Source organism: Dermacentor silvarum, chromosome 9, assembly GCF_013339745.2.
Source record: "Dermacentor silvarum isolate Dsil-2018 chromosome 9, BIME_Dsil_1.4, whole genome shotgun sequence".
In the NCBI taxonomy this organism is placed as follows: Eukaryota; Metazoa; Arthropoda; class Arachnida; order Ixodida; family Ixodidae; genus Dermacentor; species Dermacentor silvarum.
Window position 1 is genome coordinate 85,319,733 of NC_051162.1, and position 18,130 is coordinate 85,337,862.

An 18,130-nucleotide genomic window follows, 5' to 3' on the forward strand; every position below is an offset into this window, starting at 1 on the left:
TGAAACCGTAAATAATGATACAAGGGTCACCTGCGGTGTTTTGGAGCTGATGCCCATGGATTCAAGGACATCGATGGAACTCGCCGTTTGCTCCTCCACCATGAAATTCAGGCAGCTCTCGTAAAGCTTGGCCATGTTGTACTCTCTGGTCACGTGCTCTTGCGCAACAGGCTGTTCCGCTGTATCTTGCAAGGCTTGATGTATGCGCGACAAGAAGAGATCTACGGCCTCCTGCTCGTAGCTTACTCGCCGAGAGTATTGAGAAAACCTGTTGCAACGTGCAAGTACAAAGAAAAAAAACATATCAAATATATCGCGTAGAGCCTGGGTCACGAGCCTACATCGAAATACCAGGCAGTGCGTATGCACTTCTCCGCATGCCATCCTCAACGTGGAATAGTCGTGCAATGCCACGTCAGCTACGGAATTAGCGATCTTGTCCTAAGCAGCACAGTGCGTGAACACTTAGCGACGGTTTCTTCTTTGGATACGAGTGTTTTATATCAGCATGCACTGCGATTGGCGCATATTTTGGTGCACTACAGAAATCATCTATTTAAGAATGCAATGAAGTGAATTTCTGTTGCCGCCCTGTCGGCTGCCATAATCCTCTAGCAAGCGGGCTTTTAAGCATAAACAAAGCCTTGTAAGTCATGCGCTGCGCCATTTCGGTATCATGATTTCCGCTCTTCCAACCACAGTATAAGATGCAATTTAGGAGCCTTGAGTGAAAATAAGAGGGATGTTTTGTGTTCCAACAAGCGAATAAATGAGGGACATACGATATCTCGAAACAAAAGGCGCGCAGGTGACCAAGTGGAACATACAGAAAATTAATACCCGAACTGAACTTCTCTTAGTCATACTAGCGGCAGGGTGTAACAAAGAGTAAAACGTAAAAGCAACTCGATGTGAATTCGATGTGAATGTCAGACTGAGCGATCATATTTTGGTAAGATGTTCTACATGTTAGACACAAGTGTTTGAAGCTTTGTTGACTGTTCCTCACTAAATATAGCTACGACATACTTCGGCACGCATTTTAAGACCAAGAATTGTCGTTTAAGTTCTAACATGCGCTTTGCTTGAACTCTTTGCACAATTCTGTATCCTGCAAGGCTGAGTCACATAGCCGAATTGAGACGCACGGCATATGTCTCTTCAAGCCTGTATTTATTTAATTGAATCCTAAAAGGCCCCAGAAATGTTCCCAGCACGGGCTCAGGATGTGCGTGAACTGACAATATCAGGACAGAACCGAGCAGCTAAGCACAATAATTAGAAACGTCGCTGTTGCTTCCTCATCTGTATAGAACAACTTATCGTTTTTACATATAGAGTAACGACATGATGGCTACAATGTGAAGGTGCGTCAACAACAGCAATACTCGATTTGCGTTTACAACACACCCTCAATAAACAGGTTGAACAGCAAAGGCCGTTTTACACTTACTCTGCAATAAAGTTGAAAGGCTTATGAGTTCGCAAGAGCAGTGGAACGCTCATGCTGCTTTATCTTCATTGATTTTATTTATTACTATAGCCTACTGCAGGCCCTAGACGGGACCGAGCAGTCTGTTTGATGCCATGGCATTCAAACGATAGATCGATATTGTGTGCATAACTAGCAGTTTGCAGGAACACAAATTCGTACTCCCATATACGAAGAGGAACAATTTGCTACTTCGACGTGAATTAGTCAAGCCAGCTGCACCCCGATAACGCAGAACCTGTTGAAACCACTCCTGCTTAACTACGTGTTCTCTGCGATTACGTAGATGTATACACTGAGCACCCCGAGCGCCATGTAACGTCCTGCAGATCAGTTAGGCGGAAGCCTGGAAGCCGGAGGAAGAGAAGCTTGCCATCCACCCGAATGTAGCATGAAGCTAAAAAGGAAACCGATGTGGTTGTCTCAAAAGGAAAGTGTCGCAGTTGAAGACCAATTATATTCTGAGAAAAACCTATGTGTTTCCTTTGCATATTCGTGCTACAGTCGGCTGGATGACAATTTTCTCTTTCAACGTCCTGTATTATGACACCACCAATAAAAAAGCCGTGAACATGAGGATACAGGAAGGTCAGTGGATAATGTTAGGCAGAAGGGCCATGTAAAATTTTCTTGCGATAAAAAGAACATGTGAACACCGGAAAGTTACAGGCAAAGAAGGGGTTTTCACTGTTTCTCGTACAGCTAGCTGTGTTTGTGCAAACTTGTGCTTTGCCATCATCATCATCATCCCCATCATCAACCTATTTTTATCTCCACTACAGGACGAAGGCCTCTCCCTGCGATCTTCTATTACCCTTGCCTTGCGCTAGCTGATTCAACTTAGGCCTGCATATTTCCTTATTTCCTTACGCCAGCTAAGTTTCTGCCGTCCACGACTGCGCTTCCCTTCCCTTGGCATTCACTCTGTGGCTCTAATAGTCCGCCGGTTATCTACCCTACACATTACATGGCCTGCCCAGCTCCATTTTCTCTCTTAATGTCAAGTAGAATATATGCAATCCCCCTTTGGTCTCTGATCCACACCACTCTCTTCGGTGTCTAACTCTCAATTTTTCGTTCCATTGCTCTTTGTGCGGTTATTAACTTGTTTCGAGCTTCTTTGTTAACCTCCAAGTTTCTGACCACATGTTAGCACCGGTAGAACGCAATTATTGTACACTTTTCTTTTCAACGACAGTAGTAATCTCCAAGTCAGGATTTGGTACTGACTTCCGTATGCACTCCCAACCCATTTTTATCATTTTGTGAATTTCCTTCTCATGATCAGGGTCTCCTGTGAGTAAGTGACCTAGATAAACATACTCCAGCGCTGTGTTTTGCCATACTTAATTGCCACCGAAAACTTTACCTACCACGTAGGTAATCCTGTTTTCGGAATGAGTGTTTAGTTCGCAGGTATGCTTTAAATCCCGAAAACATGCGAAATTGGACCGTTGAAATTCTCCTCCATTAGTGGTGGCTATAGGGACGTGAGATATGAGTTTCCTGTAGCGTTCTTCCATATGTCAGGCTGACCACATCTGTATTTTGTTCGTTTATAGCTTCAACTTGCAATGCCTACCATCTGCCGCAAACGTGCCGCTGGAAGTCCGTGCAAGGGTTGCCGTCCTCCATGTTCTCCGCCAAGGAATCCAGTGCTCGCACGCAGGCAGTCCCGGAGCACAGCCGGTGCAGAGCCTCCCGTGTCGGGTTCCTTGACGAGGTCGCCGGCCACGGCGGCGTTGCCGACGAACCCAAAGATAGCGACGTACAGGGTGGCACCCGCAACGCACAAGACGGCCGCGGATACCAAGCAGCCCGCTAGGCGGCACGCCGAGCTGCGCTCCTTGGTAGTCCATTGACGAGCAAGGCCGGACGTCTGTCGGGTAACAATGAGGGCAGCTGAAGTGTTCATGCGCTGACAGAATCATCGGTTTCCGGCAGTGATGGACACACTGCTACGGAAACAGCGTCTGCAGGATCGGCGTAGCTATTTGTTAAACACGAGTGGTCGCGCTCGAAAAAACGTTTGGGTGGCTTTGCTGGATAGGAAGTGTAGAAAGGTGTTGAAAAGAAAGCTAGATCAGTGTTGACAGGTAGGTCACGTTTTCAGTAAGGTATTTGCATTTTTTTCTCGTGCAAAAAGAAATTGCCGGTTGGAAGGGAATGCGGCCGATGTTTCGTTATTTACTTCTGCACACAAACCACGACTGTAGTTAGTTTCAAATAATGGAGCAGATTTTTTTTTTCATTTCCACAGACTGTATAGAGAAGGTGGAAGAAATATCGTTGTTACCAATAAATATTTATTGTCCCTGCAGCAGGTTCTCTACAATCCATCCGTGTCTTCAGAAATACCACGTTTCTGGAATAACTGTATCTGATTGTGAAAATTAGGGGATTCCATGCATAATGTCACTTTCTGCTGACTAATTTCCATAGCAGTGATTAAAACAGTCCGAATTTGAACGATAATTGCTAAAACAAACACTGAAATTACGCAGCTTCTGAGCTAAGAAATTCGAGGGACCCGTATTTAAAGAAATGCACACAGCCGTTCCACAAGGCATAACCTTGGCTAAGAAATTTGGACCTAGCACCAGTTGTGATAACTAAGGAATGATAACGTGTCGTTGGGGCGTTGCCGTAAAATATAACAGTTTTATTACTGCATCCTTCCTGAGTGCGCAAACATGATTTGGAACAAGAGTGGATATTGCTGCAGATCCTCCACGACAAGAACGTCGTGAAGGATTTCTAGTTCATCAGGACATAGCGGGCAACATTGATGAATTCTACAGCATTAATGAGAGGTTAGCAGTCGTCGTAATAAAGCTGAATAGGAGGTATAGAATGAAGGTACTACAAGCGTATACGCCCCAACGTCGAAGCTTTTGGCGGGATTGGTCGGCGGTAGTGAGCGAGCAGGCGAGCTGCCGACATTCCTCGGCATGCTTAGCGGCGGTGGAAATTGGAGTGCACTCTGAAACAGCTGGATGATATGGAAAAAATGCGTCAATGGTACAGGAACGTTCACGGCCGTAGAGAAGGAAAAACACAGATAATCCGGTTGTAGCTTGTTTGGCGGTGTTGTAGGCGTGTGTTATGAACGGTAGAACAAGGTCCCCGTTGGAATTATCCGAAGCGATATACATGGATAACATGTCGCCGAGAGTACGGTTGAACCATTCCGTCAGACCATTAGCCTGGGGGTGATAGGCGGTGATGCTGCGATGTATAATGCTGCATTGATGAATGATAGGATAGGATAGGAATAAACTTTATTTGCCCAACGGTTATGGCTGTTGGTGCACGGGGCTAGGCTGCCAGGGGCCCATCACCGGAGAAAAATCTTCCGAGATCCTCGGCAATGGCCCTGGCCCGCTGGACGGCCCACTCCTGGTCCTCGGGTGCCTCGCTGAGGAGGGTGGCTTGCCATCTCTCAGCGAGGCGCCCGCCTTCAGAGGGTTCTGCTGTTGTCTTCTCCCTTCCTCTTGGTGCTTCTTGCTCATGGCGTTGACATTCCCAAAGCATATGGGCCATATCAGCCCGTTCGTGCTCGCACCAGGGGCAGCCGGGCGATGGGTGCAGCGCGGGCCACAGGCGGTGCAGGTGGTAGGGGTTGGTGAAAGTGCCTGTCTGCAACCGCCTCAGGTCGACTGCCTGGGATCTGTCCAGCCGCGCGTTGGGTTGTGGATATTTCTTACGTTCTTTCTTGTAATGACCAAGAACCTCTCGGTACGAGGCCGGAAACTCCTCTTTATCGCGGTTGGCGTCCCCGTGGCCCCCAGCTCCGTCCGCCGCGATTTGGGTTGTGTTGGTAACTCCTCCGTTGGGGTCCCGCACAACAACGGCGGCGGCTGCCCTCTGGGGGATCGCGTCGCGGCGGGTAAGCTGCCTCGCGACGAGATGGGCGCGCTCGTTGTGGTTGGGCGGGATGCCGGTGTGTCTTCGGCCGTTAGTATTGTTGTTGTCACTGTTGTCGCGGCTGTTGTCTTTGGTGGTGCCAAGCTCCCCGACGTGCGCGGGGAACCATTTGAGGGCCTTGCCCGTAATCGTGCCGGACACGAAGTCCCCGGCTCTGGCGTTGAGCATGCGTGCCACATCCGCGGACACCCAAGCTTTGGTGTAGTTCCGGATCGCTGATTTGGAGTCGCTAATGATCAGGCTATCCTCCGTACTTCCGTGGAGTACCGCGAGGGCTATGGCCATCTCCTCCGCTGCTTAGGCCGACGGCAGCCTCGCTGATGCCGTGACTCGGATCCTTCCCTTCGTATCTACGACTGCCATGGAGAAGGCGGGCGCCGCCGCCGTCGGCCGGCCGTGTCGCTGCTGCCGTTTTTGTCGTAGTAGTAGTAGTGATGGTGGTGTTGGCATCCCCGATTCGTCTCGCACATTCTGTTGTAGTGGCGGTGGTGGTCGTCGTCCATCGTCGCCATCAACATTACCGGCGGGCCGCGGGTACCTAGCTGCATCGACGAAGAGGACGCCTTCTCGTCTTCCGTGCTCCTCGAGGATTGCTACCGCCCTGCGTTTACGTCGTTGCACGTCATGCACCGGGTGCATGTTCTTCGGCATGTTTTCCGTCTGTATGGCGTCCCTGACTTCCGGTAACAGTGTTTCAACCTGGTCAATCGAGCGAGAAGGGCAGCCAAGGCCGCTGGACTCCTGGACTGAGGGGACCACCCACTGCAGAGCGGAGGAGCTACCTACGCTCGCGTGCTCTTTTTAATAAAGTTTATTCTCTCTCTCTCTCTCTCTCTTCCTTCAGTCCCGGCCCTCGTGATATCGAATCCCGAGCAGGTCGAGGATTCGTCTTCCCGTTCTGGTGTCCGACAGCCTCTCCAGCTGCGCGATTCTCTGCGCCTCGGCGACCTCCTCGAGCGTGTTGTGTACGCCGCATGACACGTCAGGGGATCGAACGCGAGTATGACCAAAGGGTTGCCAGCATTCGTAAATGGGAGAAGACCATAGAAGTCAATCCCGACATGATCAAAGGGACGGACTGGGCATGGAAGTGGCTGAAATGGTGCGGCTGGATGAGGAGCCAATTTCCGAGGTTGGCAATGAGGGCACGAGGAGACATATTTGCTGACGTAATTGTACATGTCCCGTCAGTGGTAACGAAGTCGAAGGCGCGTGTAGGTCTTGGCACACCACCTTGGCCATACCGCGGGCTGACGTGAGATGAAGCGCAGATACCACTACTGAGTTGGTGCGGGACCACTAGAAGCCACTTGGCAGAAATCGCAATGATAATTTCGGCGGTAGAGAAGTCCATCTTGAAGTGCGAAATGCGGTGCTTGAGGGCGGAGCGCACGAGAAACCGGTAGTACAACAGGATTCTTCAGAAGGTTCAGAAGAGTGGCTATCCATGAGTCCGTTTGCTGCTCTGAAGCCAAGTCGATGATGTGCAAAGGTAACAGAGCGCGCGTCAAGGGCGAAACGCTGTCGACGTCGGGTGGGATCGGCGAACGTGATGAAGCATCGGTGTCAGAATTCTTGCGCCCGGAGCGGTAGACAACCCTCATGCATTCATGTAGACGTAGGGCCATTCGCGCGAGGCGGCCAGAAGGGTCTTTGAGTGAAGACAACCAGCAAAGCGCATGGTAGTCTGTGACGACGTCGAAAAGTCGACCGTAAAAGTAAGGCCAAAATTTAGCAAGGGCCCGCACAATGGCTAAGCATTCATTTTCAGTCGCAGAGTAGTTCGCTTCAGCTTTGGCGAAAGTTCGGCTGGCGTTGGCTACGACGTACTCGCCAAAGCCAGGTTTTCGTTGCACTATAGGTCTGCACCCAGACCGACGCCGCTGGCTTCAGTGTGAATTTGTGCACGAGTTTTCGGATCAAAGTGAACTAAAATTGGTGGGGAAGTAAGTAGACGACGTAAGGTGGTAAATACGGCATCACACTCTTCTGACTAGATAGAAAGGTCACTGGTGCCGGCAAGAAGCTGTGTCAGGGGTGCAGTGATGGTAGCGAAATTTCGCACAAAATGGCGAAAATAGGAGCACGGGCCTATGAAGCTACACACTGCCTTAAGTGTCGTTGGTTTAAAAAGTTCGGCCACGGCGTGGAGCTTAGCGAGATCAGGAAGTACGCTATGTTTGGAAGCAACATGACCCAATATAGTTAATTGTTTTGCACCGAAAGAACACAAGTTAGGTGGCAGGCCAGCTTACGTAAGGCAGGTCAAAACTTGTTTCAAGCGGTGAAGATGTGTCTCGAAGTCGGACGTGTCATTTAATTAGATCGTGGCTTTGACACGTAAAATAACGGAATGGTAAGCTTAACTCACCATTTTTTCCACCCAGAAAATCACTTGCTGAAGCCTTGACGCCATTGCTTCTACTTTTTCCATGCTCAGTTCGCTTTTCCAGCGGCCCAGTATCAGGTTTCTGAACCGAGTTGACGCTGGGTTTAAATGCCATCAACTGCCTGTCTGCCTGTCGTTGGTATCGGCTCTCGTCACTCTGAAAACAGCACAGTGTTCTATATTATCTGATCGATAAATATGGTGTTTGCTGGCGTGGTAACCATAAGCGCATGGTTGCGCTTCTCACCCTACGTGCGATCAGATGAAATGTTGCGAAGATATATCGGGGGCTTAAGAATTATTGCATCTCAAACGACAGGTGTTTACGAAGTTGGGCTAGTTGGCTAGCAATTGACATCGTTACTGCGCGTTTTTAAACCCCTATAAGACGGCGGGAGAAAATGGGCGGCAAGCAGTTGTTATCAGCGTTAAACACTGGATGACACTTGACGAATGTGTGAACAATAATATCGCTCCTACAGTTGTTTTTTTTTTCAAGTAGGAAGATCGCTTTGTTGGTGGACAAGATAACTAATTCTACCAGATCCTAGTGACATACGGCATATGTTCAGGACACAACCGAGGATGCCTAATTTTCATTTTCGCGATCACAGTTTATTAATAGGAAACCTAGATGGTACTACTGTTCGTCAATGGAGTGACACGGGCTGGGGTAATTTGGTTTACTTTTTTCATTGTTTTCATTCCCACCATACTATATGTTTGTCAACGCCCTTCCAACGACAGAATTTGAGCGTGGCAAGATCTTACTGCACGCTTTGTAATAATGATGCGAGAGCGTGAAGCATTTTCGTTCTATGTCTTCAACGACATTCGAAATATACTCATCTAATGCATTTTGATACTTCGCATGCAGGTGCGTGTTTTGAAATTTATTCTCTGAGCAGGGAATAGATCTGGAGCGCATAAGTATGAAATGCTACAGGGAGCATTCAACCTATCATAACGATTCGTACAGTATGCAACTTACCGGGGATTTGACCGATCCTGCAACGTGCTCCTCCAGCGCCTTGCCAACCGACTGCATCTCCGGCTTCAATACCATTGGAACATTCTTGGGATCACTGCAGTGTTCACTTGCGTCGTCTGAGTCACGATCCCATAATCCAATATGCTCTTTTCGATCTTTGTGGTGGTGATGTCGGCGGCTGCAGTGAGCATGCGAAAAAAAGTCACAGGCCTGCACGGCACACGCAGCACAGTCACAGCGTAAGCTGGTGGAGCGGCTCAAGAGTAGCTCCAATTTGGGTACCATGCACAACAAGGTCTTCGCGGCAGTCTGTTCGCCAAGTTTTGACCAGAACGATCTGAACTGTCCGCCCGGCGTCGACTGCGAGCTGCGGCTTGTAATGCTCTCAGCACAGCGGTCTGCTGAGCCCGATCAAGCCTCACAACTGCAAATTACATGTCGGGCGCGCCGAGTTTGCAGGTACCTTAACTAGATGGTGCCACCATACTGGCGGAGGCTCGGTAGTTTGGGAGCGCGTTGATAGCGTGCCTCGTCTGAATCGCATATCGTCGTCTACGCCTGCGGACGCTGAGTTTACAGGCATCTTACCTAGATGGCGCCACCATACTGGCGGAGGCTCGAGTCGTCTGCCCCTGCGTGCTTGCCTTATAGGGTATTTTCCGCGGCCCGATAGCAAGCGCTTGCGTGGCTCAGTGGTAGAGTATCCGGCTCCCATGCAGCGGGCGCGGGCTCGATCCCGGCGGGAATCGGGTACTTTTTTCGCGTTTCCGGCGATAGCGGTTACGCCGCGGACGCCGCCGGCGGCGGTATCATCCGACCCGAAACGGCTTTTGAAATAAGCCCATAACAAATTACGCTTTAATACAAAGTTGGCACAGTCGCCCGGAACACAAAAACAAACACCCAAAATATAATTGTAGTTCCAATAGTAGTACATTGAGTCAGGTGTATAAGAAAACATTTAGGCACTCGGATACGCACATGACGGACTCTCACGACATGATAATTCCCAAATACTCGGATTGTTACTACACAGCGGCATTTGCAGATATGTGTGTAGTTATGCACCGCACCACCGGCTGCTCGGGAGTCTCGGCCACACGACGAGCCCTCGTAGCATCGGCCGCAAGGCGGCGTTGGTCCCTCACATCGGTGATCAGAAACAAAAAACACCAAGGAGATTGACGAAAACGGCAAGAAATAAATCAGGAGGAAAAGTCTGTGTAGATATCTAGATATTGAACCAGCAAGACCCGTCGTAGGGAGTGTCAAAGAAGATCGAAAGATTAACTGGTCAGCAGTCAAGATATGTGAGAGACGATTAGAGTATTGGTGGAAGACAAGCAGGGATGAGATTGATAGAGCTGGCGTCATTGAAAGTCTAAGTAATGATTCAGTATAGTAATAGAGGTCTTAAATACGAAAGTTAAAATTTATATTGGATAGGCAAAAGGCCAGATGGCGATAGATGTAGGTGAAATGGTTGAATCAAGCAGGCCACGGGAATTTTGGTCCTCGCCTCGTTTCAAAGGAGATGGCAATAAATATCGTCATCATTTGTGTTGGTCAAAACCTTCTTAGGAAGAGCCAATGTCGGCACGAGCAATTCGGGCTATTACATTTTGTCGCATCCAACGTACTTAAGCGACTGACTCCGACCTAGCTTTTTCAGGGTGCGACGGAGCGTTGCAAGCATCGTCGGCAAATCGTTCTACGTAGCGGTGGCGTGGCGCCCGAGCCAATCAACGCTGATACAATGTCCTGACCCCCCCTCTTCCGTCCTCCTCAAACAAAAAGCTGGTGCTCCCACATCCTCTCCGCTTCGGATGCGCTCTTCCTTCTACAGTGCGTGCCAACCCTCCTCTCCACAACGTTGAAGGTGGCGGGCGCTTCTCACGTACCTGAATCGCGAAGCACCGCTACGTTTCATGCAGAATGCTTCCGCCCTAAACAAAGCCTGCCTGATCTTAGTTTATATGAACTTTATGAAACCTCGACGAGATTATGTAGGCACCAGGGCACACCATGCGACACATTCACAGGTCGACTATACAGTTCGCTCACAAAAGTTTCGGAATGCCGCGGGAGCAGAAGCAAAGAATTTCATTTGGCTGTGCGCGCAATACCCACCACTACAAATGCTAGCGATTGAGGTGGTCGCAGTAAACACATCTGGACAAGAGCTCGTAACTTCGGGATTACTATGAGAAATTGCAGATATTGGTGTTTATTATACTTTTATCGCATCAAAAAGTACCACATATGTCGTTAGACGAAGCTTATAGGTAATTATCTTACGTGTAACTTGTCCAAAGGTCATTCAGTATTTGTTTAAGGGTAATGACGCATTTCTGATGAGAATTTAACAAAGTGGCATTGGTGTATCCAGACAATGGTAAGATGTATTGATGAAACATTTATAACGGCACTTTCTTGCATCGAATTACGTTTGTATTTCAGTTTGTGTTGCAGCTGAGTCATTATCCGTTTGTCGACTCATTGCTTAGTAAGTAAAATTTCAAGAAATATTTACTTCCCCAAGTTTCACAATACACAGAACGATAAAATAAGGAATTAAACGCTTGTGCTTAATTCAGGTGCCCGAAACGTTGCCGCATGTCCTTAATTTGGCACGCGGCGGCCACAGATCTTCAGTGGTTGACGTTATGCCACAAGGACTACACAGTGAGCTCTATTTTGAGCAACGCGGATGTGTAATTTTCACGGGACAAGAACAAAAACGCATATTATCTTCAATAACGTACTTTCATACGTCGCAATAAACCACGAATAGTCTGATCTGTCTAGTTGCCTTTCACAACTCACTTTCCTCAAGACATAAGCCATGTTTTGGCAAGCTAAGCCTAATGAAGTGTTCCTTGGCAGTAATAAGCTTGTATCTCTTGAGCTGCATCTGGCGTCTAGAATGACTAAGCTAGAGTGAAAGCAGTGTGGCGGTGGCGAGCCGTCACATCTCTGCTTCTTCCCAGCGCAGTGAAAAGACGCATGATGGCGATGGAATAATATATATATATATATATATATATATATATATAGCTCAAAAGATGGTAATGTTATTGGACTCACAATATCTATCAAATTTTTGCCATTGTATCAGTTTCTGTCAATGTCATCATTAGAACCTTTACGAGCCCTATCCAAAGCCATGCTTTCGTTTATCAGGAAAGTGAACGAAGCTCACTTGCTGTGGTGGTGGCGGTGCTGGTATGGTCCGTGCTCCACTTCCGATCTAGCCTGTTTTGTATCTGAGATCTCGCGTTGGCTGCCACGGAACTTGTCAACTGCACCAGCTTGGCTCTTCATGTCGAGTTCACCCGTTGTCGTGCCTACTCCTGCGTCAGTTCCCAAAAGGTGTTGCCATTGCAGTGTAACATTGCACTGATTCACAGCGGGAGGAATAAAGCAGTGTTTCAAAGCCACCTACAAGAAAGCAGCGGCGATGGCTAATCCTGCGCTACAGTGGGACACAAACGGAAATTCTAGGAAGCTAGTTAGTCATCACACTAATTTTATAGGAAACAGTGCTAAATGAAGGGAACGAGCGATGCCAAAGTACATTCCAACCCAGAAGTTTGGAACATCGAGCTACCCTTGTTTTCGCTCTGCTGCCATTTTGAGTAACATTTTTCTCGCGTTGTTAAGTAGGCACTGCATCTCTTCCGTATCTCCTATCTGGAAACTACTTGTTTTTGTTTATCCTATTTCATTAAACTACAATGTCCATTGTGGACGGGTGTTCCAGGGTACGGTACAGATGATATTGCATGACACGAATTCGGTACATGGATATGCAGTCCATGGAATAAATAGTACGGTAAAAATGATAACTCAGAAATAAAACACTGCTACGCTCGTACAATCCCCAAAATCATCAGCTGTAACATGTCATGACTAAGTTCCCATGGAATGTAGGTGATTAATTTCGTTTCAGTGTTTTCCTAAAAGTTCATCCGAGAGCCATATAATATACTTAACTACATATTGTAGCGCGAAAGGTACAATTACGCAAAAGACAAACGGACACACGTCACCGGCGCTTGCACGCACGTCACAGGCGCGTCTAGGCGAGCGCCTGTGACGTGTGTCCTTGTATCTTTAGCGTAATTGTGCCTTCGCGCTACATTATGTGGTTTAGCAAACACCAACTTGCCCAACAACAAGTCCTTCTGCACCATTTAATATAGCTTGCCGCTGGCGCCTGCTCGCTGCTTGCACTGCATGGGAGAAGTGCTTTGCGGTACGGTGTCCTGATTGTGATTTTGTCACTGATGGAGGTGAAGTGACTTCTCTCTTAGCACAGCCGATACAAAGGGCAGTGTCTGTCTGTCTCTTTAAAGCTTAACGCATCCGTCCGCCCACCTGCCCGCCCACCCGTCCGTTCGTCCGTCCGTCCGTGTCTGTCTGCCTGTCTGTCCTGTCTGTCCTTCTGTCTGTCTTGCGGCAGCTGCATGGTGCTTTTACAATCCTCTAGGAAGCGAACACACTGAGCAGCCAGGCATGATGCCCCATGGAGATGCCTGAGGACACTAAGGAGATGAGTGGTTTGTTATGGGCAGTGGGATTCACACTTCGTGTCTTTACTTAACTACCCGGTGGATGGGCTATCAGGGTAATCGCTGCGTCCATCTGTGTGTGCAAATGCAAGGAACAAGTTAAAAGTCGAGAAACATAAGATTATCCTGCCTCACTTTGCTTGAATATGGAAATTAATCACCCACTTAACGCAAAGCTTTAAAGCAATGCTGTGCCTCTTCCTTCGACTTTTCCACTGCTGTTGCTGTCGCTATCTTGCATGCCACGTCGGGAAGTGGTCAGATCGTGCATATACATGGCAGGAGCGTGGCAGAAGAAAGGCGACGTGAGAAACTCGTTTGGACCTTTCCATCGCGTCGCATGTGCACAATGCGCTTTGGAGCTAGCTCCCTGGGCGTCGCCACAGTACCCTCTTGACAGCTGTAATTACCCGTGACCCTCTGTATAAGCATTGCAAAAACTGCAGCGCTTATCTTTCTACCAACGTGCAACAGTCCAGAGGGTAGGTAGATGTAATAGTAGAGATGAGGTAGATAGAGGAGGCAGAGAGACGGCAGAAGCGACGTAGTTACAAAACGAGTGGACAGCCTCGCCACGTTTGGTTCGATGCTCCCATACATGGGAGGAGGGCGGGAGAGGGAAAAGACGACGTGAGAATTCGAGGAAACACTACTACCAAACACGACAGCGGTTGTGAACAAACTGGATAAACTTAAGTTCAAGGTACGGTACGGAAAGTTTCTGCTATTTCTGAAAAATAAACACCCTGCAGATTTGTCAAGCGGACAACTGACGCACGGCGTGCAGACGCAAAGCGTCGTTAGCACCGTAGCGTCTAGGCGACACTGCGGGAGAGGTCGTAAGTCAAATCAACGCTTCCGTGTCCGCCGCCGTAGCTTTGCGGCTATGCCATGGCTCGAGGTCGCGGGTTCGATATTGAGTGCGGCAGCTGCCTTTCGACAGGGCTGAAATAAAATACGCTCGTGTACTTAGATTTAGGTGCACGTTAAAGAACCCCAGGGGGTCAAAATTATTCCGGAGTCTGCCACTACGGCGTGCCCTATAATCCGATTCTTGTTTTGGCACGTACAACCCCATAATTCAATTAAACGTTTAACACTTCTGCCCCGATTCGATGTGCCGTGCGAGGCAATGAGAGTGCTAACATTCTCGGAGGTTATGATCAATGGCGCCGAACAACGCCTCAAGGAAAAACGCAAGGCAACATTTTTTATCAACTCACCACTCTCGTATTGCACTAGACGCTTAAAAAATGATACATTCGCCGTCAACATCACCGCTAATTATGGTCAGTCAAAGCAAATTCGCTAGCGCCGATTGGTGCCGTGTTGGGAATTGCATATTTTTTTTGGTGCTCCTGCTTCGATTGTTGGGCGGATGAAATGTAAGCGATTTGACGTAATCAGTAATATCCCATCAGGTATGAACTGACAATTCGCAAAGCCAATTGATCGGGTGAACAGACCTAACGTGCATGAATAAAGTTTTTCTAGGAGTGACAATCGATCGAGACCTCTCCTGGAGTCCTCATATCTCCTACCTAAAAAAAGAAGCTGACCATGGTAACCCATGTTCTCAGTTTTCTCGCGGGAAAGTCAGGGGGCGCATCTGTGAGGGCGATGCTCCAACTCTATAACGCACTCTTCCTGGGTCTCCTACGCTATAGCTTACCTGTACTGAGTGGGACCGGTAAGACCAACCTCCATGCCCTCCAGTCTGTGCAAGCTCAAGCTCTGAGAATATGTCTAGGCCTTCCCAGGTGTGCATCCACGGCAGCAACAATAGCCATCGCGCATGATCACCCCATCAATACGTACATTCAAGTCGACGCTTTAAGGATGCACATCAGGCACTTCGCCCGACTTCCATCGCATCATCTCGCCTCCCTTCCTGCCACTCGACCTCGTTCAGCGTTTAGCAGGACTATTGCCGCCAGCCATGGAACTTTACCATCAAACTTCACGCCTGCAGCACGACCATCTCTACCTCTGTGGTGCCTGCATCCAATCCAAGCCCTTCTTGTAATTCCCGGTATGAAAAAGAAAACGGAGATGTGGTCATTCGCCCTCAAACAAACCGTGCTTTCATTCATGCATGAAAAGCACAGAGAACGCACCCACGTTTACACGGATGGTTCTGTCTCCTCCAAAAGTTCAGCCGGAGCAGTGGTAATTCCCGTGAAATCTGTGACCATCCAATTCAAGACGTCTCACATTGCATCATCGACGGCTGCAGAACTCGCAGCTATCCGTGTTGCTCTGGAATTTATTGGTCCCAAATCATCACAGTCATGGTCCATCTTTTGTGACTCGAAGGAAGCTCTCCAGTGCCTGCTGTCCCCTTTCAACCACGGACCTAACGCACAATTAGTCGCAGACATCCGACTACTTCACCATCACGCAACCGACAAGGGGCACATCATCATCTACCAGTGGATACCGGGTCACTGCGGAATTTCGGGAAATCACAGTGCGGATGACGCTGCCCAATCGGCCCACGATGGTGCTCCTATTGTATCGATACCACTGTCGAGAACAGACGCAGCCACAAAACTTCGTTTCTTCGCACGCGAGCTTACGCAGACTCTGTGGAACACCAGTGACTTCAGCAACGCACGCCTCCACAGATTGGATCCATGTCTGCAACTCCGTCTTCCACCAGGGTTACCACGAGCGGAAGCAACACTTCTGTGCCGCCTGTGGCTCGGCGTGGTATTCACGAACGCCTATTCCTTCCGCATTGGAATGGCCGACAGCCCTGCTTGCGACAACTGTGGCTGCGAGGAGACAATCAAGCACCTCCTCTGTGACGGTCCCCGCTACAATGTGGCAAGAAAAGTGCTCACGACTGCGCTTGAAAAACTGGACAATCGCCCCTTCACAGAGGAAAAAGTTTTATGACACTGATCTAGACGGGCTTCGGCACTCAAGTCCTTAAGGGCTCTGCTGAAGTTCTTAAGAGCTTGTGAATTGTGCGACCGGCTTTGAACGTTGTAGCGCGTAGGGTCGCGTTATTGCGCGAATTTTCTTACTTCAATTTTTTTGTTTTGTTTCTTCTATCATCTTTTATTCCCTTTGCCCCTTTCCCCAGTACAGGGTAGCAAGCCGGTATTTACACTGGCTAACCTCCTTGTCTTTCTTTTTCTTTCTCTCTCTCTCTTCATAGCTGCTGCAAGTACTCTGTGTTTTTCGCGGTAAGAACCAAGCTGTTGCAAGATAGCATTCCTTACGCGCTGAAAGCTCTCTGAGGGCTCCGGCTAGTTTCGAAGCCACGCAGGTTATTGGACCCGGATGGGGCCGTCAGATTCTCCATCCACTCGAGTTCGGCTTAGGCTTGGACCAAAATATATTCTTTTCCGACCGACTGACTGCATTGGAAGTCTCACTTCTTTCGGAAAGCGATGTTTATATTATACTACGTGAATAATGAATATGTTTCCTACCGATGATACTGAGCCAAGTGATACATTGTCATATGACAGAACGTTAGAGGTTGCTGTCATTTCTTCGATGATTTGGCTTCACTGTGCTATCTCCTTTTTTTACTAGCTGGACGCTGACTATTATACGTACAGGGCGTTCATTTTTAAGTTTTACGGAATTTTTAGAATCGCCTGTGGCAGGTAGCATAATTCTTATCATTGAGCTGGGCTATTCGATGAGGTGGACATTAGTAGCACGAGAAATCTAAACACACATTCAACTAATGAACAAAAATTGCTAATTAACTTCTTAGTTAATTACTTTACGACACATTGCAATTTACGAATTGTAGCCGGTGAGCTTGTCAGGCGCATCCACTTGGAATGAATTTCCAGAATGACACCAGTTGGAGCTATGCGCCATCAAACTCGCATTAAAAATGCACTGTTGTTCCATTTGCTTTTTTTTTACCAAAATGCTGTTTTATACATTAAAGCACAAAACTAACTGGAACGAACATGTATTTCATCCCACACTTCGGGAAATATTTCGAAAATGGTGTCATCCTGGAAATTCATTTCAAATGGATGCGTCTTGCAAACTCACCGGCTACAATTTGTAAATTGCAATATTTGTCGTAAAATAATTAACTAAGAAGTTCATTAGGTCAACTTTTGTTAATTAGTTGAACATGTGTTTAAATTTCTCGCACTACTAATGTCCGCCTCTTCGAATAACCCGGCTCAACGATAAGAATTATGCTACCTGCCGCAAGAGATTTTTAGAAATTCCTTAAATCTTAATTTTGAGCACCCGGTAGAATGAATTTCCCCTAGTTTTTCTTTTCTTTTTTGACGTGAAGCATCTTTCTGTTCTGTCACCATAGCGGTTCGCTTGCTAAAACCACATGTAACAATAAGACGTTGTACAATTATTGTTTATATTTTTTGCAACAGTAATACCCACGTGCTTTACTTTGATATCGTTGCGTAGAGGAAAGAAGTGATTACTGGATCACTCATGTGTCATGTGCACAGATGGCGCTGTAGTCGCGCCACGCATGACGCAATCGGAGTTAAATACAGCCTATCGATCGGCGCTTAGAGAGGCATTACTCAGCAGCACGTTTGTCGATCCGAGCGGGAGTGGTCGTGTTGGAGAGGGCTCACTCTGCCACAGTAGGTAAAATCCATGAAACTCAAGCTGCGCTCATCAGAAGTTAAAATGCTTACGAATGTGCAATATGCCGCAGAAATATGACAGTGGCTCGGCTATGGCACCTCGGCGTTCGACATGCAAAGTCCAGAAATGGCGTGAAGAGGCTCCAGTAGTAA